Here is a 26,223-nt window from a genome sequence, read left to right as displayed (position 1 = left end):
GAGCTTGACACCAATCCTTGTGCCTCAAATTGAAGTGTGAAACCTCATTGAATCTCGCATACCAACTCTGAGTGCGAGTCATAAGCTGGCCATTTGTTTCAAGTAAAACATATTCAAGTGGAAAAGTAAAGATAAAAGCTAAGGATTTTACCCACTTGAAGTTTGTATTGGGTGGTAATGGCCTTGAGATAGGTGTTTCCAGTGGTTCTGCAAGCTCTACTCCCATGTGGTCTTCTGTGAATTCCTCCACTTCTTTGCAAACTTCTTCAATTTCAACTATGTCTTGATCAAAGTCTTCGATATCTTCCTCATCACTCGAGTCATAATTAGGAGGTTGAGAAAAGTCTACCTCTGCATCATCTTCGTATTCACTTGGGGAAGATTCTTCTACTTCGAAGAATTCACTTGCAGATGCAAGTTCATTACTAAGAGAACTTGGCTTGTGATTATCATCATCAAGGAAACTTGCGTCTTGGGTTATTCCGTCCAGTTCTTCATAGTATACTTGCCTTGGAGGCTGTGCACTATCCTCCTTAGCGTCAATTGTAATATCCTTGACGGAGTCTTCCATAACTCTGGGTTCCCGTGGAGGTTCAGCATCTCCTAAATCTTCAACCAACTCTTCTTCTTCTACAATGACAGCATCCTCTACTTGTTCCAGTACGAAGTTATGCTCTATATTGTCCACTGGAGTTTCTAGTGTCTCCTTCATGCTGCGTTCTTCATTATATTCTCCACATGAAGCTATGGGAGTTCCTTGAGTGTCCGAATGTCTAGAAGATAATTGATTTATTGCTTGCTCCAATTGATGAAGGGTTGTATGAAATTGATCTACTGATTCTTTGAAGCGAACCTATGATTCTTGGCTTGATGGATATGGACATGGTGCACAGGAAAGTGGTGGTCCTTGGGAGTAATTGGATTGGTATTGGGATGAATAAGGATCATACGGTGACGAATGGTGAAAAGGAGCTTGTGAGTGTGGTGGTTGGAAGCTATGTTGAGAGGATGGTCCGTAAGTACAGGGTGGGGCTTGTTGGTAACTACAAGGGGGTCCACCATATCTATCAGCTTGGTATGCATTGTAGAATGGTCTTCATCCATGATATCTTGGAAGGTGTTGTTGCCTAAAGGGTTGATCAGATCCTCTTGGCTCCATCCATCTTTGATTGCTTAGACCGTGATGCATATTCCTGTTATAGCTTCCATCCCATTCAACAAAATTAGAACCAAACTCAAAGCGATAGGGGTGAGAACTCATAGTAGCTATTAGAAATAAGAAGGAAAAACAAAAACAAATAAACAAGTAAAAGAAAAATATTTACAATAACAATAATAAGGCACACGTTTGCCATTCCCCGGCAACGGCGCCATTTTGAAAGAGCGAAACTCTCGTAAGATCTAGAACTTTCACAAATAAATTCCCGTTGTAAGTATAGCTTCTAGACCGAGAAGAATTCCTTTCTTACAAAAGTTTTGTTTGTCACTTAAACAAACCCAATAAAATTGATAACCGAAGTATTCAAACCTCGGGTCGTCTTCTCAAGGAATTGCAGGGAAGTATGATTTATTATTGGTTATGGAAAACAATATTTTGGGTTTTTGAAAAGGTTTGAACAGGAGAAACAAATTGCAGGGATTAATAAATCAATAGTAAAGAAAACTCTTGGCAAGGTATGAAAACTGAAATTTCTATCCTAGTTATCCTTATTAGATGTGATGAGAATTGGGTTTTAATCCCACTTAGTTATCCCTTATTAAATAAAGGAAAGTCAAGTGGACTAATTGAATTGATCCTCAAGTCCTAGTCAACTTTTAGAGCGATCCAAATCAATTAGCAATTTGCCAATTTCAACCATTGCCGAGTTTGATAACTCAAGTGTTACCAATTAATTAACCAAAGCCAAAAGGGAAGAAAATCTACTCGAATAAAAATAATTTGGATAGAGCCCAAGCATCAATCACATAAATTAAAGAAAGCAATCATAAGTCTAAAATACCTCAAATTATATTAAATAGAATATTCAAATCTAACATAGAAAAGTTCATAATTTAAATTGGAAAAATAAATAAAAAGAACATTGAACCTGTGATTGAAGAAGCTGAAATCCTAATTCTTTTAAGAGGAATCCTAATCCTAAATCCTAGAGAGAGGAGAGAACCTCTCTCTCTAAAAACTACATCTAAATTATGAAATGTGAATTATGAATGAATGATGATGAATGGATGCATTCCCCCTACTTTATAGCCTCTAATCTGTGTTTTCTGGGCCAAAAATTGGGTCAAAAACAGCCCAGAAATCGCTGTTGGTTCATACAGGTCATGACAAAGCGACGCAGAGGCGTCATCCATGCGTTTGCGTGGATTGAAATTCGCAGATGCGACGCGTGCGCGTCATCCACGCATCCGCGTCGTCTAACTTCGGGGCAGCCATCACAAATTATATATCGTTGCGAAGCCCTGAATGTTAGCTTTCCAACGCAACTTAAACCGTGTTATTTGAACCTTTGTAGCTCAAGTTGTGGTCAATTTAGTACCAAGAGGTCAGGCTGGACAGCTTTAGCAGTTCCTTCAGTTTCTTATATTCCTTCCAGTTTTGCATGCTTCCTTTCCATCCTCTAAGCCATTCCTGTCCTGTAATATCTGAAATCACTTAACACACATATCAAGGCATCGAATGGTAATAAGAGAGGATTAAACATAGCAATTTTAAAGTCTAAAGAAGCATGTTTTCAATCATAGTACAAAATCAGGAAGGGAAACGTAAACTCATGCAATTAATATGAATAAGTCTATGAAAGATTGATAAAATCCACACAATTAAGCACAAGATAAACCATAAAATAGTGGTTTATCAATGGATTTAGAGAAGGATAGACGATGGGTTTAGGGAACAAAGGCTCAGCAAAATAGAGCTTCTGGTAAGAAGCATAGACGATGGATTTAGGGAAGGATTAAAAAGAAGGTTTTGGTTTGGGCGGGTTTAAGTTTTCAATTTGCGCCAAATTTTGGAAAAAAAAATGAAAGAAGCGGCTATTTATGCAAGATTAAAAACTTTTTAATGGGGTTTATAAAACTCCTGTATGTTAAAAATAGAAAATCATGTAAATTGAATTCCAAAAAATAAAAGGGAAAAACGATTTCTCTTAGTAATTTTTTCAGAGGTTTATAAAATGTCCTTTTAAATAATTGCGATAAAATAAAACATTTTTTTTGTAGTGCGCGACTGCGCAATGATTTTAAATTGGTTGGGACACTATCTAAATCTAGTGTACTGGCCCGTTTAAATATTATATTAACGGTTTAACATATTTAGTGGCTTTTTAAGAGATTAACGGTTCTAATTTTAATTTTAATCTTATAAATTAGATATAATAATTTTAATATTAAAAATAAAAACATTCAAAAAATAAAAAATGTATAAGTTATTTAATTTTTAGATGGTATCAAATTTATAAATTTAAATTAAATAAGATATTAAATAAATTTATTATGTTGTTATTATGTATAACAAAATTCAAATAAAGATTTATAAACATTACAAACAATTAATTACTTATAAATGTTATTAACTTTACTTATCTATTTTCAATAGTATTAAATTTGAAGTAGAGATAAAAATTTATATTCAAAATACTCTTTGTATTCATACATAATTTCAATTGGTGAAAAATATTTTTTAAATTTTATATTTAATTTTTTAAAGTGTCTTTATTTTTATTATTTTTTTAAAACATTAATTTACATTTTTGTAATATCCTTTCACCATATTAAACACTATTCTTTTTTTTACTATATACTATTCTCTGTACACATACCTGATATTAACTATTAAATTACTTTGGTCTTCTTTTTTATTTTTTTCTTCTCCTGCTACCTTCTCTTCACCCGATCATTATGAATTATCATGACGTATTATCATCGTAACTTTTACTCTTGTCTATCACTATAATCTACAACCATCTATGCTGTTAATTTTTATGAGTTGTTGAAGATTTTTTGGAAAAATTAAAACACAAAGCATTTAAAATTTTGTGCCAAATTATCAAATTTTGATGTCAGTAATCCTATAAAACAATATCAAGATTTACTATTTTGAACTAAATTAATAAAAAACAGCACATAAATGTAAGTTTTTTAACTAATAATTTATATATTTAAGTCGTAGTGTAATATAGTACATTGAGATAAAAGGCAGCCATGCAATTTCACATGTGGTTGCTACTATATACAATTCACATTTATCTCAATGTACACATTAATTAAACTATACTTTATTGCTTGGTTTTACATTTTTAGAAAAAATGATATCATATCTTCAGGATGAGATTAATTTTCATAATCGAATGTGAATCTTTTTATTATTATGATCGTCATTTGAATACTATTTAGAAACAACAATTACTTTAAGTTCAGAATATTATTAGATAGCTATATAATAAATATCTTTTAAATTATATAATGTATAAAAGTTATATCTTTGGATTTATCTTGAAAGGTAAAAATTAAAGTTAAATGATATTAGTTCTTTCACTAAGCACAAAAATAAACTTCAAATGACTCAACAGTAGGTTCGATTAGAGAACAAAATATCCTATAATAAAAAAATCACTTAAGCTAAAAAATTTATAAGAAAATATGACGTGTCTCAGCAAATATAAAATGCGATGAAAAAAATTAAAAAAAAATATATCCTTTTATAGTCGTGACTGTTTTTGTAGTATATCTTTCATACATGTATGTGTTTTATCCATAACTTCTGACTTCTTCATATTGAATTCTTTGCTAACCAAGTCGACTGCTAGCCTTATCCTATCATTGTCATCAACCTAATAAGTTTTAAAGTACGAAGCAATTAGAATAATATATATACATACATACATACATATATATATATATATATATATATATATATATATATATATATATATATGTTATATTTTTTCCTAATAATAATAATAAATTTAGAAAATGAATAAGGTTGGTTACCCTGATGCCAAAATTATCAGTCCACTTGCACTCTTTCATCCATTGAGCAACCCAAATACTACAGTCATTACTGTTTAGTTAAATGTGTAATTGTACTACTTTATCAGTTTAACCGAAAAAATGATTCGTACATAACAAACTCAATAGACATGACAATAAAAAATTATTTAAAAATAATGTTACTTACGATCCTTTCCTCTGTTGTGGCAGGTCAGACAGTTCCACGATACAAAACTTAGAAATCCGAGGTATAGTGATGTCACTAGAATTGTAGAAAGATTTGTGTTCTAACATTCGTTTAATGAATATAGCCTGTGTGAAATAAAATATGGTTGAATACTGTGTAGTGCAAGCACTGTAACGAGTTAATTTTTATTACCTGTCTAAAATGGTTAGATTATAAAAAATTTAAAAATTATTAATTCGATATTAGTGTTAACAAATGAACCTTAATTTCAAATTAAACAAACAACTAAATCACTTACAAACTGAATATAGCAATGATCTTAAAATACAAATTCAAATCGTAATTTCAAACGATGTGGTGTTTTCTTTTTCGTTATATACAAATCATTCAAAATTAATAGGGAATAAAAGTTGAAAAACTAATTTTACTTTTAAAAAAATCAAACTGGACCACTTACCATGCATGGTTTCAACTGATAATAGCCTACCATAGTTTCTGTCTGGTATTTTACAAAAATCAAGCACAAAGATCTTTTCTTTTTTCATCTCTACGATCATCAGGAACCAATGCTCATTGAGGTCGTTGATGGGGACAAAAATCTACTTATTGAAAAAATAATGAGGATTGTGAGACTATACTATTAAGATAAACATACAATTTAGATTAAATAAATCATATTTTATTTATTAAAAATTAAAGGACATACTCTTGACAAGTACTCAATCTTATACATGTAATTATCTGCATATTGTTCCCTTAGTTGATTGGGTGGTCTGGACCATGTAAGTGCTAGTTGCTGATTATATTGTCATAAAAAAACATGACATCAAATTATTCAAATGCTGCTTGAAACTTAAACCAAACAAAATATCAGATACAAATTTTTACGGGGTATTTTTGTACTGAAACTTACTGAAAAAGGTTGTTGGCAGAAACCATACGGATGGCAATTTGTTAAGCTTTTTATGCTCTTGTGATATGTGGTCAGGAGGACATTTTCGTCATCTTAGAGCTAAGGGATGAAATGATAATCTTGCCATATTCAAGGATCCGAATTCTAGAAGAATTGTGTCATGCCAGTCTTGGACATCAAGAAGACCAAGAGTTCGTCTTAAAAACAGTGGTGCTGAAAGGGCAACAATTCATAAGGCCCATTGGGCTATGACAAGACAACAAGAAGCCCAATAAAGCTTTTCAAATTCAATGGGAGGCATAATTTTTATTCATTTTTGAATTTTTAGTAATTTATTTTCAATTTGTTTTGCTGTCAAAGTTTGTTGGAAGATTTGAATTACTTCTAATTTGCTTAGTAGTATTGTTAGAATTTCAAATTTAAATCAAATCTGATCTAATCTAATAAGATCAAATATGATTTAAATTAGTTATCATATCTTTAGAATTTTAAAATTTAAATCAAATCTGATCTAATCCAATAAGATCAAATCTGATTTAAATTAGTTATCTTATCTTTAGGAGATTTAAATTAAGTTATCTTATCTTATTTTTTAGTTAATTTGTTAGGAGCCTATTTAAACACCTCTGGTGAGACCATTTGGAATAACTTTTGATGAATATATTTTAGTTGCTTTTAAGCATGTTTTATTGTGTGAGAAGTGAGGAGAGTGATTTGCTTTGCTTGTTGCATGAGGAAGATTGGAGGATCCAACACTGAGGTGATATGCGTGGTGGTTTCTTTCAGTTTTCGTCCCTCTGATCTAGGTTGTCAAGGACAAGTTCTTTGAAGGTCTAGTAGGGAATCCTTTTCGGTGACCTAGGTTGCTAAGAAGAGGTATCTTACAAGTCTAGTAGGAAAACCTTTATCTATCCTTTTATCTTTCCGCTGCGTCTTTTCTTTTTCTCTTTCTTATCCCTCTATCCTAATCCCAATCTAAATTCTTATCATCTTGTGTGAGAATGCAAGTAAGGGAATCTATAACCTACAAACAAATATATTTGTATATTTTTATTTTTACGATACATAACATTAACATTTTGTACTTTTCATGTTAAATAATAAAAAAAATAAATATTTACATCTTGGATGACTTGTTCTCCTGGAATTAACGTGGCTAAACTTTCTCTATTTGCATACGAGGTACGAGTTGACACTAGTACTTCATCCCTTTATGCATATACATGCAAATATTTAGTTCCAAAAATTGTTGTACCAAAGTATAAAATAGACTTGCATCAAATCGAATAGTGTTATAAGGATTTACCGATTAGCTTGGAATTTTAAATCCGGGTCAAAAATATAAACGGCACAAGTAAGCTCATTCGTCGTTAGAATCATATCCTCCGGTGGTCTAAAACTAATGGGCATCCACTGCAAACACGAAGTCATCATCATGTGTAATTAAACAATAAAATTAAAAACAGTAATACTAAACAATGTCATCACAATACAAGTTCATGTTTTTATACACATACCTGTGGAACTTTTGGGCCACATGAATGCCGCAGAAACGTAAATGATGAGGTACCCTTTTTACCAATATATATTCCCGTATTTGATCTTCGTGGGGAGACATTTGGTTTGAAGAGCTCTTTGAGAGTAACATCTTTTGCGTGGTTATCAGAATTGTTGCTAGGGGAGAATTTGTGTAGGGTGGATTGTACAACTATTTTATGACATTCTTGGGATCGAATGAATTTGTTCATTATTTTATCTATGTCAACTTTGTTATCAGCTTTTGAATTATTGATATTTATCGTATTATTAATAGCTAAAATTTCTATGTACGGATTGTCCGATCTAGTTCTATTAACAACATACAATGGATAAGCCATTTGGTTTTGCTTTTCGAGGATTTTCGTCAGAGAGGTTATGGCTGTTGTCATCTTATCAACTACATTAGTAAAAATAATTTCACGCTGATAGTGGTACTGGTTGTAATTGGGTGGTGAGTGAGCTTCAATGTGTTGAGACTATTTTTTGTTAAGGGGCGAGTTCACCTCGTTTTATTTCTTGTTACCCGTATTTAAACTTTCATGAAAGTTGTATTTTAAATGTTGCACATAACACACAAATTACGAACATATATTCAAAGAATCAATAGATACTAAAAAATTAATAAACGTTAATATCGTATTCTAAAGAGTTCATAAAATTTAATGAAAATTAATTCGTATAAAAATTTATCACAAAGAATGTACTTTATTTTTTTCTTTTTAATTAAAAAAATACCGTTTATATCTTTTAGGCATTACAATATCAAAAATAATAAAATTGAAAGCATAAACATATAAATAATTTTTATTTTAATATATTCATAGTCATAAACATGTAACACATATGAATAGTGTAGTTTTTTGAAGTTGAAAAAATGATTACATCGCTCTTCACAAAACATACGTTAAAATATTAATCTAATACATTTTTCCATGAGTTATGTTGCAAAATAATTATTTACACAAAAAGGAATGATTTATGTTTTAAAAATTATAATAAAAAACAATCTACAAATTTTCGAAAAATATTTAACTTCTTGTACTAAAGATATGTACTAATAAATAATAAAATATTTTTTCTATTATATTAAATAGTACGAGATAATAATTAAGAATTAAATTAATTTTAAGAAAAACATAAAATTGGGCTTAGATCTATTATTCACATAGACCAATCATAATATAACGACCATATTTATTTGTACAATAAAATTGGACCGGTTACCTTGATGAAGTATCTATTATTTGTTTCAGCGTTCTTTTACTCTACTTTGTCCTATTCTTGTCCATGATGTTTTCACAAGGCTCTGTTGATTCGATTGTGACATTGATGGTAGATCTATCTCTTCCCTTGCTCGGTTTCCTACCTCTCCCCCTCGAAGACATGTTTTTGTGATATTAATTAATTCAAGTAAAAATTAACTAAATATTTTCTCGTACGAATAGCTAAATTATAAAATCTTTTGACTATCTATGATATAGGTGCACCGAATTTATAAGGGCTAATGATTGAGTATATTTCAAAATTTATAATTTCAAATATTAAATTTTATGCAAATCAAATTTAAAGTTACCAAATTCAATTTGTTTTCAATTTATATAATGTTGCCCACATTTGAAAAATATACTCAATTTTTAAATTTAAGTGATAGTTTTTTTAAAATTTATTTGAAAATATCTTATTCAAATATTGCAGCTTGATAAAAGTATGTTGATTATTTTTTAAAGCTACGATTTAATTTCTGTTACATTAATTTCTGTTCAACCGAGAACCGGGGAATAAAATGGACCAGTCCAACATGTGAATAACAAATATACTAATGCATATGAATAAGAAAATTTCTTTGTGTCATTTTTTTGTTGGTTTAAATTATTCGTGAGTCTTAGTGATGGAAAAATATAAATAAGAAAGACAGATTTCAAAGAGATTTATCTCATAGTGAATTGTACCTCAAATCAAAATAGTTGAAATCGATTGGACTCTTACACCAAACTAAAAAAGAATAAATAGTTTGCTCTATGACGTACTCATACTTGTTAAGATGGACATAAGTGGATCAATTTGTACCCTCCACGACTTTATGCAATGAGTTCTTATGTTTTATCATTATTTTATTCATTAAACTCATAGTTGATTATGTTAGTTTGCTTAATTGTTTATTTGCATACAATAAATGTGTTTGCATTTTGTAGTATAATTGGAGATGTAATAATATCAATTAGCTTTTACAAGCTATTGATAATGTTCCTCTTTTGCAAAGCTATAAAATTGTACATCAAAACGTACATAATAGTGATAATACTAGTACAAACTCTTATATTCTAATTCCATTGACTCGCATTCTAATTCTTGTATGCCAAAAGCTTTAATGGAAGATTATTAATTTTAATAATTTGTAGGGCACATTTGAACTTCGATGCATTGTTTGCCCAATAGCCATCAAGTATAATAAAATTTTTGTAGATGCATTTTGGAATAGTCACAAGTAAGAACATATACTCGAGAGGTTAATCATTCTGATCTTTCAACTTTTTTGTATTTTTGTTTTAGACTTTCTAGTTTTCATGCATTTCCAGGTAATCATTCACTAAGCATCTGCTCACGCCGCCATCGCGCTCTGTTGCTGCCATGCCGCTGTCGCTCCTCACATTTGCGCCACCGTCGCTCCTCGTGCTTGCACTGTCATGCCGCCGTCGCTCCTTTTCTCTGTTGCCTCCGTTGCTCCTCCTTCTCTGCGCTCTCTTAGGCATCTTCTCTCTCTCAATCGAGCTCACAAAAATTAGGTATGTTTTTCAGTTTTTGTTACTGAACTTTCCAATTCCATTGTATTGTTTCTATTCAAAATTCCCCAAAATTTGTAATTATTTGTTCTTCCAAACATTTGCTATATATTTCTGCATTTATTTCCCTATTACTATGCTCTCTCCATTCTTGCTTTTTTCAGATTAAATATTCTCCAGCTTGATGCTTATTTGGACTACTGTCTAATGCTTGCAGGTGATTAACTTAAGAGGAGCTGAAAAGATGTAAGCTACTATTCGAACTTTGAACTTTATATTGAAGTGTTGCTAATCTTGGTGGTGTTCATGCTATTTGATGTTTTTTTAGTTTCATTTAAGCCAAATCTTTTAATTAGAGTTCTATTCATGCTTGCTGGAGTGATGGTTCTCCAACTCATATCGTTTCCACCATCTCTGATGACAACGATATACATTGAGTTGTCTCTCTGTCTCCTAGACACAGATTTGATAGTTGTATTAAGTTTCTCTTCCATATTTTAGGTGAGGAGCCGTTCTATGCCGGTGTACCCATGTCTTCCATTATCGAACAAGGTTTTGGTGTGGGAGATGTTATCTGTCTTCTGTGGTTCAAACGCAACATTCCTCACTATTGCACTCAATTTATTGGGGGTAGACTATCTAATGCTCCAGTTCTTCAAACTTCTTCTGTCCTTTCATTTCTCGACATATCTGTCTCGAAAATATGTGCAATTGCTTGTGCTTATGTCATTGTGCTGCCAGTTTTTCATTTAGATATCACTTTTTTAAGAAAATATTGAATACTTTCCGCCAGCTTCTCAATTTGCTGATGTATTACATTGGACAGATATGCATCATTATGTGTGCCGACCATGGTCCTTGTGTTTCTGGTGCTCACAATGCCATAGTGGCAGCAAGGGCTGGGAAGGACCTTGTCTCTTGTCTTGTATTAGGTATTACAGTGTTCAATCTCTTTACTGCTGAGGTATGCTTAGTATCTTTAGGAGACACTGATTCTTTATGCTAGTATTTGATTTAATTGGTGGGTAATATGCTTCTAAAACATGGTTGCTTACAATCGGTCCACGATTTGGGGGTGCTATTGATGATTGATAAACCACTATTTTATGGTTTATATTGTATTTAATTGAGTGGTTTTATCATGATCCTTACCCACTTATTCATTAATTTAGCATGCATTTATATTTCCTTCCTGAAATTATTACATGATTGAAAGCTTCCTAGAGACTTTTAATTATGCATTTTAATTCTCCTTTATTCCATTTGATGTCGTAATCTGTGTGTTGAGTGTTTCAGGCTTTATAGGGCATTAATGAGTTGGAGATTGGAAAGGCAACTAGCAAAAATGGAAGGAACACGAGAAATTGAGGAGATAACCAGCGAGAAGTGACGCGGCCGCAGGGCTCACGCGTTCACGCGAAAGAGGAGAAATCGCAGTGACGCGGCCGCATGGCTCACGTGACCGCACGGATTGGAAAAGCACAAGTGACGCGGAAGCGTGGATGACGTGACCGCGTGGCAAGGAAAAACGCGAATGACGCGTCCGCATGGATGACGCGATCGCGTGACGAGCGCGATCTGCATAATCTACAGAATTCGCTGGGGGCAATTCCGGGCCCTATTTTGACCCAGTTTTTTGCCCAGAACAGCAGACTAGAGCCAGAGAACATGCAGAAACCGAAGAGAATAATTCATTCGACACAGTTTTAGTTTTTAGATCTAGTTTTTACTCCTGCTCTAGGTTTTCCCTCTACACATTGATAGTTCTTAGGATTTTATTTTTCTACCACTTTTTGCATTGGGATACTGAGAAGAGTTATTACCTCATCAAGACTTCGTCATTCCATTTCGTTTTCTTTACTTGGCTTTATTCTTCCATATCCTTTGCTTTGTTGATTTTACCATTGGAATATTATTAGGATTATTTAATACAAGGATTACTTTTATTTTTAATTGATTATTCTGATTTTTATTTACAATGTCCTTCTTTAATTCCTTTTCATATGTTATGAATTTTACATTCACAATGAGTGAGTAGTTCCCTAACTTGATGGGGAGTTAATTGAAAGGAACCCTTGAGTTGGAAAGCTTAAAGGAAAGATTATAATTGGGTTTATTGTTGGCTTGTTCTCTATTCACTAATACCAATCCCTTTTTATTAAGTGGATTGCAACTTGTGAACGGACATAGCATTCTAATTTGTTTGACTTTCCCTTACCTGGTAAGAGATAACTAAACAGGATAACCTTTAATTATCAATTAATCTAGAGAGTTTCCCAACGTTAATGGGGCTTCCAACTAATCAACTCCCAGTCAAGGCTTTTATTTACATTATTCAAATTCTCCAATTTAATTCCCTGTTTGCTCAACTCAAACCTTTTTGAAAACATCTGATTAATAAAATAGCAAACTTTTCTGCAACTCGTTGGGAGACGACCTGGGGTTCATACTCCCAGTATTTTAAATTTAAATTTATGTGACACCTTTCTAAATTGATAAGTGGATTTCTGGTGAGTTAAGAACTATACATGCAACATATATATATTTTAATAATTTTTAATTCACCAATTTCTGCCGCATCAATGATGCTGCTCGCTACTTCAAAGATGCTTGTGACAGGGTATGATCAATAGGCCTTTCTTATGAAGTTGGTATACTTTAGCTTTTGATACGCATCTAGAATTTCAAGACTATTAGCTCGTGTTTTGTATGTTTGTTAATGTCATATGTCTCATTTCTAGAGTAGTTTATGTGTTCTGTCTTTGATCCTTCTTAGTTATTGCATTAATTGGACACCAAGCAATGTTATTTGATCTAACCTCGAGTGAAAAAGAAAAGAAGAAAATTGGAAAAGGACTTTTTTTAACTATAGTCTTTTTCTACTACCTTTTCTAACTCCCTTGGTAAACAGATTAAAACAGACATAATAAAGACAACCCTTACTTTAATTTGAATATCTTCTCTTATCCTGTTATCCATATGGGAAATGGTTCACTCTTACCACACCATGCATCAAACATGATGCACCTAATTCCTATCCGCCAATCTTAGCCTGATTCAACATTTATGTTGGTAGCCATTATTGCTTGTAGTAGTTTTGTATGTGACGCAATTAATAAGGTACACATGATATGCATGAATCTATCACAATTTGCTATTATATTGAGTTAAATCATGCTCTTTCGGTGCTACTGGTTAGATGTCAAAACTTGTGTTAGATGTCACAAATATTTTAGGAATTAATCAAATACTAAATATACCAAATTTATTTTTATAACCGATAGAACATTTATAAATGAGTTAAGCTTGATAAAGTAATTTGAATAATCATAAAATATATATATGTGATTGGTCTTAGTATGACTAACTTGACTCAAAGATGATCCAAATTTATCTGAATTACTTACTATTATAGTACTTACTATTGTAGTACTGTCAGGGTGTTGTTGAGGGCTGGTAAGTTAGAAAAGACTTTGGTCCAAATGATGGTTGAAGGTTCCTTGAGGGAGAAGAAAAGGCAAAAGTAATAGTAAAAGGGGTGATGCTTTATGAAGTTGATACAATCATATGGAACCTATTGAGAAAATGGACACATGAATCGTTGCACAAGGGCAAAGAGGCTTTGCAAAATGCAAAGGAAACAGTGGTAACTTTTGGCTTTATCATTTTGTTCATTAAAAGATTAATTATCGAATTTATTTTTAAAGATTTCATGTCGTTTTTCTAGATAATCTTTAATGTGCCTTTTTAGTTTCTTTAATTTCTCCTCTATTATAGACATGGAATCCAAAGTCCAAAACAGAGCCGATTGCACAATCTATTGTAAAGCTAGTGAAATTGGCCATGACTATTATGGAGCAATTTTTTCCAGAATCCAATTGGAATTACTGAAGATATTGTTCAAGAACTTGCCAATGGACTAGAAAATCTCTTCCAAGACTATATATCATGTTTGTTTCAGCATGTGGTAAGCACTTTGAACATACATAAAGCTTAAGGTGTTTATTTTATACAGTATAATTAATCTGTATCTAAGAAAGGTTTGATAGACTTTGTAGAGGTATGATCTTTTCAATTTGCTTGCATTCTAATTTGATAATTAAAAGATAGCTTAATTTCCCGGATGTCCCTACAATTTTCCTTAATTTGTGAATATGATTTTATAATTTAAAATTGTTTGTAATTGAGTCCTTGAATTTTCATTCAATTTAAAAACACTTTTGCTTTCCAGGTACAAAACAAAGCTATGTTCCCGTGATTCCCTCACTGACAAGATGCAACCGAAATTCAAAGTTCAGTATGTTGTTGAAGAAAGGATGTCAATGCAGTGGTGGTAGTTCATCGGAGGCAGATCACATAAGTAATGTAACAAGAAGGTCATTATCCTAGGCCATCGACTAGTCGTGGCACACAACGCCTCTACATTCGTCTCAACACCTTATTGTATCTCCTGACCCATATCAACTCCCTTGAGAAAACACTCTCTAAAAACCCTGTTGTACTTCCTTCAACTCGCCAGCCTTATGGAAACCATCGCAGGAGTTACAACAATGGTTCTTATTTTGAGAAAGTACTTTCCTCCCTTCTAACAGCATGCCAACACGTGGCAGAAGTGGCTGCCTACCGTCTCATATTCTTTGACTCCGAATCAGTTTTCTATGAGAGCCTCTATGTTGGCGATGCAGCCAATGCTAGGATTAGGCTTGCATTGAGAACCTTGAAGCAAAACATCACACTGATGACAACACTTCTAACAGATAAAGCTCAATCATTAGCATTGAAAGAAGTCATGAAGGCATCATTCGAAGCATTCCTAATGGTCTTGCTTGCTGGTGGGAACTCAATGGCATTTACCAAATCAGATTACCACATTATGAGCGAGGATTTTGAGAGCTTGAATCGTGTTTTCTGCTTGTGTGAAGAAGGACTAATAGCAGAAAGTGTGATGGACACAGAGGCTGCAATAGTTGAAGGTATTATAGCATTGATGAGCCAAAGTACTAAGCAATTAATTGATGATTTTAATACTGCATCATGTGAAACAAGTGTGCTAGGTGTTAATGGCCATGGCTTTTTTTTAGACGTGTTATGGCCATGGCTATAAGTCATAAGTGCCGCCTACTACAGGAAGGTGGCATAGATCAGACCCAAACACAATATTGAGGGTCTTGTGCCATATAAATTATAGAATTGCAAACCTTTTTTTTACAAACATTTTTTTTTTTACAAAAAGTTAAAAGTTATTCTTACTATTTAATTTGTATCAATTTTTTATTCTTAATATTTGAATATATTTTAATTGTATTCTATGAGTTAGCTCAATTTTTAACTTCCACCTATTTTGCAGCGACAAGTACAACCACAGAGTTCTCAAAGGGAAGATGATTCTGATGATCTTGATGATTCAGATGATTATTTAGACGAGTATGAGTAGGTTGTTTACTTTAATTTGAATATTTTGTATTATTGGTGGATTGTAATTTAAACCAATATAAGTATAAGTTTAGTTATTTATCTTGTCTTGAGTTTTTATGTTAGAAGATTATTTATTATTTTGATAAGTTTTTAAACTCCTTATTTAATATTTAGTATAAATTTTAGTTTTATATTTAAAAGTTTATTTGTCTTGTTATCTAATATTCTGTATAAATTTTATTTCTATATTTAAAAGTTTATTTCCATTAATTGTTTACTATTTTTCAAATAAAAAAATAATTAAAAAATATGGCTATTAAAATCGACGATAGCGTTATCGCTTTTTTAAATTTAAAATATAGACAAAGAAGTTGTCGGTATCTAAATAATTAAATCGACGGTAATTGTGTTGATTTTATTGAATCAAATATCGACAGAAATGGCGTCGATTTTATATAATAATATCGACGGCAATGTTGTCGATTTTAGTAAGTAGGTAAAATTTCCAAACTCATATTATAGACAAAAAAGCTGTCGATTTTATTAGAATTTTTAAAAAACGACAAGCTTTATAGCGACCATCCCAGCCGTCTATTTTGCCGTCGACTTTTAATATTATCGACGGCTTAGCCATCGATTTGGCTGTCGATTTTAACGATGTTTTTTGTAGTGTCCAAATTATATTATTTTAGCTAAATAAATTTTATCTTTTTAAGTAGCTCAAATATTAGATCATTTGAATTATCTTTATAATTTTTTATTTTATCTAAATTTAATTTTTTATATTTTTAGATTTAAATTTAAAAATTTGTGTTAATGTTAAAATATTTTTTAAAAATAATATTATAGCTTAATAAATCTATTAAAGACAGGTCGATTATGGCACGTCAATGTGAGCCAATTTGGTGATAAATAGAAGACACGATTTAGTGTTCATAGTTAAAATTTGGTGGCTAAACTCTGTTTTTGTAGTAGTGTACGTGATAATTTTTTTATTAACATTTTAAACATCGTATTTTTATTCTAAATGTCCTATTTTGTCCTATTTTAGTAAACGAAAAAGGTGATAATATAAAAAGAATAGAAATTTTTTTAAAAAAAATTAATTTTAAGTAGAGGACTAAAATATGATGGACTAAAATATGTGAGACTAGAAAAGATAATGTCTTATGTATCAAAGACAAAATTAAGGTCTCAAGTATCAAAGGCAAACCTGGATCAAATATTGCATCACATTTTAATAGGAATATAGATAATTACTTACTACAGTACATGCAGACACATCAAATGAACTAAAATTAAGCTCAAGATCTGTTATTGATAGGATAAGTCAAAAAGCAATTTCAAAAATTTAATAGTAAATGAGTAAAATGACATAATCTTCCTAGTTCAATAAATGTCAATTCAATCAACGAGTACAAACTATACAAAATATCAATAAAAGGTAATTAGTAAATGGTACAAAATTACCAATCATCTAAAAATCTGAATCATCTTCAATCTGCCATTCCAGTTTCAAGGGCCACAACAGGAGACTCAGCTGGTCTGAAACTCATCCCGGACTCTTCGTTACTTGTAGATGCACAAACTGGGATGTTGGGACTAGGACTTGATGTTTTCACTTGATCAGTAAAAGCCGATTTAGCTACTGAGGTTGGTGCTATTCCACCACCAATGTTCCTATCTTTTTCCATATTCTACTGATTTTTCACATTGTCATGTCTTTTGCACTAATCACAAACCAAACATCATCTTCCTTTACAAAAGCATAAAAATAACATAGTTTATAAATCCAAAACACAATATGCCAAATCACCATACAACAAATTTATAGACATAGTTATAGTATGAGATACCTTAGTGAGGATGTCAAGATGGCTGCTGATATTCTTTTCTGTATCATCGTCTATCGGCTCCTTTGGGATTCTACCAGGAACATTAGGACAACTTTTGTTGTAGTGCCTTGTCACACCGTAGTTTGAACACCTTTTCTGTTGCTTAAATTTTGAGTTTTTCTTGGGAGCTCCCTTACTCTTCACCACCAATGGGTCAACAACCTAATCATTGTCTAAATTATCGTTGCGTGGATTTTCACCTCGCTTTTGGAGTTTTGTAATTGTGTTGACAACATCATTCATTGCTTCGACAAAATCACTTGAGTTCTTACATGCAACATCCATCAACCTAGAACACTCAGCACCCAACACACCCAAACGACACTTTAGTACCTTATCAGAATCACTTGGATCATCGACGTTTGACTTCATGAAATCACTCTTGGGATTCTTCGTCCAACGCTTGCACACTAAGCATTCTGGAATAACTTCAACGTGTTGGTGTTTTAGGCATGCGAATATGTGCATGCAAGGAATCCCTCTATTTTCAAACCACAGACACTCGCAACGAAGCCTCCCCCCAACTCTGTCAAACTCAACCACATGATCAATCTCTGGTACTCCAAAACTGTTACACTTGAAGTATAGTTTTCCACCATCCTGAATTTCCAACTCTGTATTCATAGCACAAGCACCCTCAGTTTCCTTCTTGACCTACCGAAACATGTTACGAGTGAAAGTCTTTGCAGCAAAATCTTCAAGTGTCGACAAAAAAGTCACAAGTACTGGATCGATATATTTACTATTGAACTCTGTAACTCTTTCATTGTTCTTGTAATGGCTAACAATAGTCTCCATGTTATTGATGAATTCAAGATGGGTATCTTTCTTTCTCACATATGCTTTTATTAGAGAGTTAATCCCTTCACACTGGGATGTTGTCCTAATTCGCCCAAAAAAATTGGTCCCTCAAATATCCATAAATTCCTCAACTCATAGCTTTGGACGACTCAACAGTTGCTTGATAAGTCCTGGCCACCATGTCTCCCCACATGACCTGAAACTCTTCAACACTTGCATTAGCATAAATCAATTTCTTGAAGTCATTTAGAAATCCACTGTTCTTAACCTTCTCGTATGCATTCCTATGTAAGTGCCATGCACATAGTTGATGTGTTGAATAAGGAAAGACCTGTTTAATGGCTTCTCTCATTGAAAGATCTCTGTCGGTGACAACTGCTATAGGTCCCATTGCTTCCAAAAAAAGTTTCCAAGAGCCACTTGTATGAACCAATATCCTCATTAACAAGAAGACCACATCCAAATATGACGGTCTGCCCATGATGATTGCTACCAGAAAATATCACAAGTGGTTTATTGTAGACATTCCTATTGTAAGTCGAATCAAATGTCAAGATATCCCCAAAGCACTCATAATCAATACGGCTAGTCCCACCAACCCAGAACAAATTTTCCAATCGATTTTCATTACTTAATGTGTACTTGCCAAAGAAATAAGAATCATTCCCAGCTTTACCTCTCAGGTAGCTTATTGCAGCATTTGCATAACCACCCTTCACATTTTCCTTCTTATGTTGAGTAATGAGGTTGTACATATCTTTTTGGTTAAAAGACAAGTTTGCATATCCACCTTTTCGAGCAGCCAAGTATCCCAAGATGTGACAGGTCCTGATACATATGTCGTGCAAATTCTTTGCCTGAGCTTTATCCGAGACACTGAATGTGCGATACTCAGGCATCATGTTAACGTTGAGTGGATCAACTAATCCATGAGAGTGCTCTTCGTAGAATGAAACAACCGTCCATTTATGAATTTTTTTATCTAGTCTTGCACGAATTCTCGTCCGGCAACAACTTCGAGTTAGGGGTCGGTGGTCTCTGATTCTTTCGTCCTTTTCAACCTCTTCCTTTCTTGAGCCCGCCGATTGCAAACAATTTGGCGCATAATTACGTAACCATCGCTATCATGTCTGACTTCATCCAACCTCATAGCAAAACCGTGCATCATTGCATAAGTCTTGTAGAATCGATAAACAGCTTCCTCATATGTAAACTGAAGTTGCATGATATCTTCTCGTGACAGCTCTACTATTCTCTTATCTTGAGGTCTATCTTCATCAGCCTCCAAATCGTCGTCTAAAAAATTTAGATCGTCTCCTCTTGGAAACTCCTCATCGGAGTCTGTTCCAAAAAGATCATTATCCGATGGCTCCATCTCCTAAAAATCAACATACACCTACAATTTATAAAAAAACAAACACATCACCACACAATTAACATTTCACAAATATGTAGACTAGAAAAATTACCACCAATTCACATAAAATACAGTAACACCTTTAAAGAACTAAAATATTTTAATACAATCCATCCAGTTGTATTTACTTTTATGTCCCCCATTTGGTTGACTAGCTTCTTTGTATCTTAAAGACCTAAGCAGAAAAACATATATTTAGATTAATTTTTTTTAAAATGAGCATCAAGGATTTCATCACTTTAGAATTTCATTTGTCTGGTCTGTACAAAGTATAAATGACATTCTCACCAAAGATAAAATGAAGGAAATGTATGTAACAATGAAAACATGTGATAGTAATACTTGCACCTGACCTGAACTATGTCACAAACGTTATGTTTATAGAAACAATATAGATAATAAATATTAAAAAATGATTCAAATGAGGCGTATAAAGAAAGACAACACTGATTTGGATGCATTTTAATCTAATGTTCAAGAATCATGAGGGCATGAACAAGGAATAGCATTCAGCTTCTTTTTATTTCTGGCTGGCTACTACCGATTTTTATTTGCTTCATAATCATTCAATAGATATACATAATTAATATCATATAATTTGTTTAGGCCTTCTCTACTTCATGACTTCTATTTCACTTCTTTCGAAGGAAACGAGCAAAGTGAAAATTAGTTTAGAAAGTCAGCATCACAATTAAATAAAATATAAATAATTCAGATTAAGTAAATACTTTTTTGATATTATACACCAAAACTAAAGCAGTAAGCATTCTCTTCCATATGAAAGTGAAGGTGAAAGGGTTATTGTTTGTAACAGAAGAACGGCAGCAAACAAGGACATTGCAAGAAGATAAATTAAAAAAACAAAACACAACACCAACAATACAACATCAGCAACTATAACAAGATGAAAGGTTTAGAAAAATTAAAGCTACTCTTGTTCTAATTACCTATTTCAATTCTAATTAACTCAATTCAGAACAAAATTAAAAAGCATAAAGCAAAGAAAAAGATATAACAAAATTAGTGGCTTATTTTAGTATATGCCTAGCATGGTTAAATTGAGATATAGTGATAAATTACCACATAAGAAGAAAAATATATAAATGTAAATAACCAATGAGGATAAAATAAAAATAAATGGGCGGTATGATTTCTTCAATCTGGTAGAAACCACTTTCTCATTTACCAAACTAACTTATATTCAATAAGGACAAAATGCCACCATTACATTTGTTTTTCAAAAGTTTTGTTTGGGTGTATAAAGATGGCAAGACCCAAATTTGATAAAACTTTTGAACGGAGGAAAGGATCTAGACATCCACCCTAATTCTCTACTGTTCCATATTAAAATTGAATTTAGATTGACATTAGACAATTCACCATTCTACCCACACAATTATATATCTTTAATTGATAACTGAATGCACCCTCCACTTTGTTAAGATTCAAATCCATCCTAAAGTAAAAAATTCTAATAGCTTTCTTCTATCAATTCAAGTCTTGTATTTGTTGAGATCCTCGCTCTAAATAGATAAGCAAATTTTCATAACTAATGAGCCTAATCATTAATGTTATAAAGCAAAGTTTTCTAGAGGTATCAATTTTGAAGGACAAACTATATATTTTTCCATACAAGAGACATAATATCATCTGATATAAATAATATATGAATTGACAAAATAGAGAAAAATCCTTGTGGAAAAAAATACTCGTTATTTTAGTAACCAAATTTAATCAAGTTGGTCTAGTAGCTTATTAATACAATAGAAACCATTAAAAAAAAGGAAAGAATAAATTGTAAATCTGATATAAAGAGAAAAGCAAATCCACTTTGACTACTCAAGTTATCAATGATAAAAAACTAAATGAACAGAGACAGGGACCAAAAACTACTAATAGTTATAAACAAATTAAACATAAACTGATCTAGCATGACAAATAAAAAAATACCATCTTGAATATTACCTATTTTGTGAAAAAGTCACACTAATTTTTTTTAAATAAAAAGTTAAATTTTCATTCAAAAAGAAAAAGGGCCACCTTTGGGGTGGAGTCTCTATGCCTCTAACTAACATACATAACACATTTTTATAATCTCATATTTCCAATCAGGCTCGTCCATATCTAGATCCAAATCATTTATACATATATACAAAATGGAGTTTTATTAAACAAAATCATTACATATTTATACTTTTAGTATACATAGCCATATGCAAATAAACTGCATAATCCACATCCATGCAAGTTTTTTTTTTCAATTTTACCTATCTTTCACTACAAAAAAAGGTCTATGGTCACGGTAAAAAACCGTGACCATAGCTAGTAAAAAGGGTGACCATAGATCTATGGTCACGGTTTTGGACCTATGGTCACGATTTTTTACCGTGGCCTATTCTCTCGTGGCCATAGGTCTATGGTCACGGTTTTTTTATCTATAGTCACGGTTTTTATGGTCACGGTTTCAATTTTCAAAATCTGACACTTTAGGCCACGTTTTTTTACCATGACCATAGGTTAATCTATGGTCACGGTAAACCGTGACTATAGCCTTATCTATGGTCACCCCTCCTTAAAACCGTGACCATAGCCCTATCTATGGTCACGGTTTTCACCGTGGCCATAGCCTCTATGGTCACCTCCACCTAAAATCGTGACCATAGCCCTATCTATGGTCACGGTTTTTCATCGTGGCTATAGACTCTATGGTCACCCTCATTAAAACCGTGACCATAGCCTATCTATAGTCACAGTTTTTCACCGTGGCCATAGTCTCTATGGTCACCCCTCCTTAAAACCGTGATCATAGCCTTATCTATGGTCACGGTTTTTCACCGTGACTATAGCCTTATCTATGGTCACGGTTTTTACCGTGACCATAACTTATCTATGGTAACCTATTTTATTTTATGAAATTTTTTTTAAAGCATAATCACATCCCAAAATGATGATAATCACAAAATAAATCTAAGAATGAGAAATTCAATAAATGTAAATCATAAAAGTTTCATTAAAAACTAGATATCCATTACAATACTAATCAAAATAGGGTGTAATTTATCCATTACATGTAATATCGGATAAAGTCTCTTATCAAAATGTAAAGAACACATCAAAATAATACAGTTGGATAACCAAAATCATTATAAGACCCATAAATCATTATAAGACCCATCCCATCTTATATTTGTATAGAACATATTTTCTTCACATCATGTCCTCCTGCTAGCAAAAGAAATAAAGAAGTTAGAATAAAACAAAAATGTTTTTGATGATGCATGCAGTACAGTTGAGTAATGAATATGGAGCACAAGTTAAATAAGTCAATCAACATGAAAATTTCAACCACTAAATAACAAGGAGCATTTGCTAAGGTTTTGAGCCATTTGGTAATGTTTATATATTTTTAATCTATCTTTGAGTGGAACTTCAACTCCCCTGTTGAAGTAACTTAAAACTCAAAAAAATTCCAGCACAAAAAAACAACCACAACCAAAATAGAAGCTTAAAAAACAAGGTAATACCGAAATACTATTATTAGCTTCCAACCCATCAAACAAATCAAGTAATCAACACCAGCGAACAAGAATTAATCACCCCTAAATTAATTCAAACCAGCAGCATAACAAGAATTTTCTATACATGATTTAAAAAATTTTCTATACAGCAGCATAACAAATAATCACCCCTAAATTAATTCAAACCAGCAGCATAACAAAATCACTAATCACAAATCACTTATCACAAATTCAAAATTCAAATCACTATCCATTAGAGTGAAAATGACTGAAAATATATTTTCAAGCTTACAAATAAAAATAAATCGGAGTCAAAATTATGCCAACAAAATTCAACTAGACACAAATTATTGAAGTTCTTTCATCTCCTTCTATAGTGAGCTATTTTTCAAGCAACTTTGAAGGCAGTTAATTATTAACAGCATCGATAAAGTGTCAAAGGAAGCTAATAAGGAAATGCATTATTCATGCACCACTAATAGAGTATAAAATCTTATGCACATGGAGTTTGTTCTCCTCACATATAGATAAAGATCATTATCACATTCACAGAGGCATATGATTTCAGCAAAAGTCAAGCAGGACCATAATTAATTAATTAAAATAAAATAAAATAAAATAAAATGAAACTATTAATTTAACAAGGTATGTACCTTAATAGGGTAATGGCAAAGAAGTGGTGTAACAACAAAAAATCAATCATGATTCATGCAGTTATACATCAGCAAAGTAAAAATGTCCCTGGCAATTTGATGTAACAACAAAGATATTATTCAGAACATACCTTTCGCCCTGTATAAAACTGCATTGTTAGGACTTGCCTGTTAGTCAAATCCTGCATGCATTAATATCATACTATGTTGGTAAAAGTATTATAGTAAACACTAAGTATTCCATTGAAAGGAAAATAATGAAGACTATCATACCCAGAATACATGAGGAACCCTGATCAATTTGTTGTTTCTCAAGTTTTTGGCTGCTCTCTCAGAATTCCTTGCCTCATGAATAAAATCTGTGTGAAATTAATCCAACCTTGTATTGTTCATTCAGTAACTAAGAAGGATAACTTACCAGCTGCTAGAAGTAAATGTAAAACATACAAACAAGCCTAAGGCAAGAAGATTAATTTTCTTATCATAAGTGTTTGTATATATACAACACTTTACTCTTTAAACTATTTGTATTTTAGAAGAGCCTCATCTAACACTTTATTGGCATTCATGATTTAAAATGTTTAGTTTGGAAACGAATCCCCTACCTCAATGTGTCGAAATCCACAGAAATTAAGCCTGACCCCTTCGTCCTAACTCGCAGCAGCAGCAACAGTCTTGAGCCGAACAAATAGCAGCGGCATTAGCCACACTGACAACTTCCTCAGCAACAACACCATCAAACACAGCTTCATAGTTACAGTGGTTCAACGCTGAAACGTTAGCACCCAAAATTTGTTTGTGTCACATGAGAATTCTTTTAGAAACTGCCAGGTACTTGAGGTTTTTGGTAACTAGAAATCTAGAAGTCAGTCACAAATTTGTGTCTTATATATCAACCCTTCCCCAATAGTTACACCACTTGTTAAGGATAAAACGAGAAATAATACTTCAGAGGTAATGACTACGACTGGGGCAACATCACCTTCCTTCAACTTTTCAAACTAGAGAAAAGAAAATAATGGAAGCTTCTTTCATTAGATAAAATAGCATTAGAGAGAGACACAAACCTCGTGGAACACGACAAAAATCAGGAAAGCAATTAATACAGCAACATCCTGTATGAAATTGTGAAGATCAAACACAGAATAATAACTGAATGCAAGGGCATAACCAGTCTACAAGCTACACATAACACAATTTGAAAAAAAGGATTCACAACGAAAAATTGACTTGCCTGAGCTATAGGATTGTTACAGAGCAATAAGAGTTCAGAAATGGTGGTTCTGGTAGCTAGGGCACAACCAACTCACCGTGAACGACGACGGCGACCAGGAATTCCGGCGGCAGAGGAACGGTTCCTCCTCTGTTGCGTCACTTTCTCACACGCGTCCCTTCCTTCCTCTCTGCGGTAGCATCAACAGCGACCTCTTATCCTTATTTGGTTCCTTCCAGCGATAGCGGCGGCTTCCAACAACGGCAGCGGCGGCAAAGCGCGGCGACGGCGGCAACGAAGACGAGCTCCTTCTCTTCCTCGCGTCGCGCGTTCTGTGCGTCTCTCTCTCTCACTCTCATTTTCCCCTGAAGGTCAGCGGTGACAGTGGCTGTGGTCACCACCAGCAGCGCCTCTCTCACTTCCCCTCTCCTCTCCTTCCCGTTCTCTGATCCTCCCCCCTCCTCCCTCTTCGAGCTCCCCCTCTTCTCTCGTTGCCCCCGCCCCTCTTCCCTTCTGTTTCCCCTTCTTTATGTGATTGTGTGTATGTTTACGTTATGTTAGGGTTAGGGATTGTTAAATTAGAGTTTTATTTGGAAATTTAGTGTTAGATAAAATATATATTTAGAATTACTGTAAAAATTATTATTAGAATATAAAATTTTATTCATTAATATATTAATGAGCTCAAATAATTATTTTTAATTTTAAATTATAAAATAAATATATTAATTACATTTTGTGAAAGACAATTTAAACTCAAAAATATCAATTATTTAAATTAAATGATATAATTTTTTATTATTTTTTTATTATCAAATCTTTAATTTTAATTTATATAAAATAACTAATTATAATAAAAATTGTATATAAATATTAATTAACTTAAATTTAAAATATTTATAA

At 32.6% G+C, this 26,223-nt stretch overlaps 1 long non-coding RNA gene across 1 annotated transcript; it reads right to left on the bottom strand.

Moving 5' to 3' along the window:
* Window positions 1-22,959: 22,959 nt before the first annotated feature.
* On the bottom strand, window positions 22,960-25,786 carry LOC130960730 (uncharacterized). The gene is made up of 6 exons (XR_009079227.1): window positions 25,418-25,786; window positions 25,175-25,222; window positions 24,713-24,877; window positions 24,381-24,466; window positions 24,239-24,289; window positions 22,960-23,158 (listed from the first exon to the last, which is right to left on the bottom strand). It is a non-coding gene; the product is annotated as an uncharacterized LOC130960730 (long non-coding RNA).
* Between the last annotated feature and the right edge of the window lie 437 nt (window positions 25,787-26,223).

This window comes from Arachis stenosperma, chromosome 2, assembly GCF_014773155.1.
Source record: "Arachis stenosperma cultivar V10309 chromosome 2, arast.V10309.gnm1.PFL2, whole genome shotgun sequence".
In the NCBI taxonomy this organism is placed as follows: Eukaryota; Viridiplantae; Streptophyta; class Magnoliopsida; order Fabales; family Fabaceae; genus Arachis; species Arachis stenosperma.
This window is presented reverse-complemented; position numbering and strand designations above follow the sequence as displayed.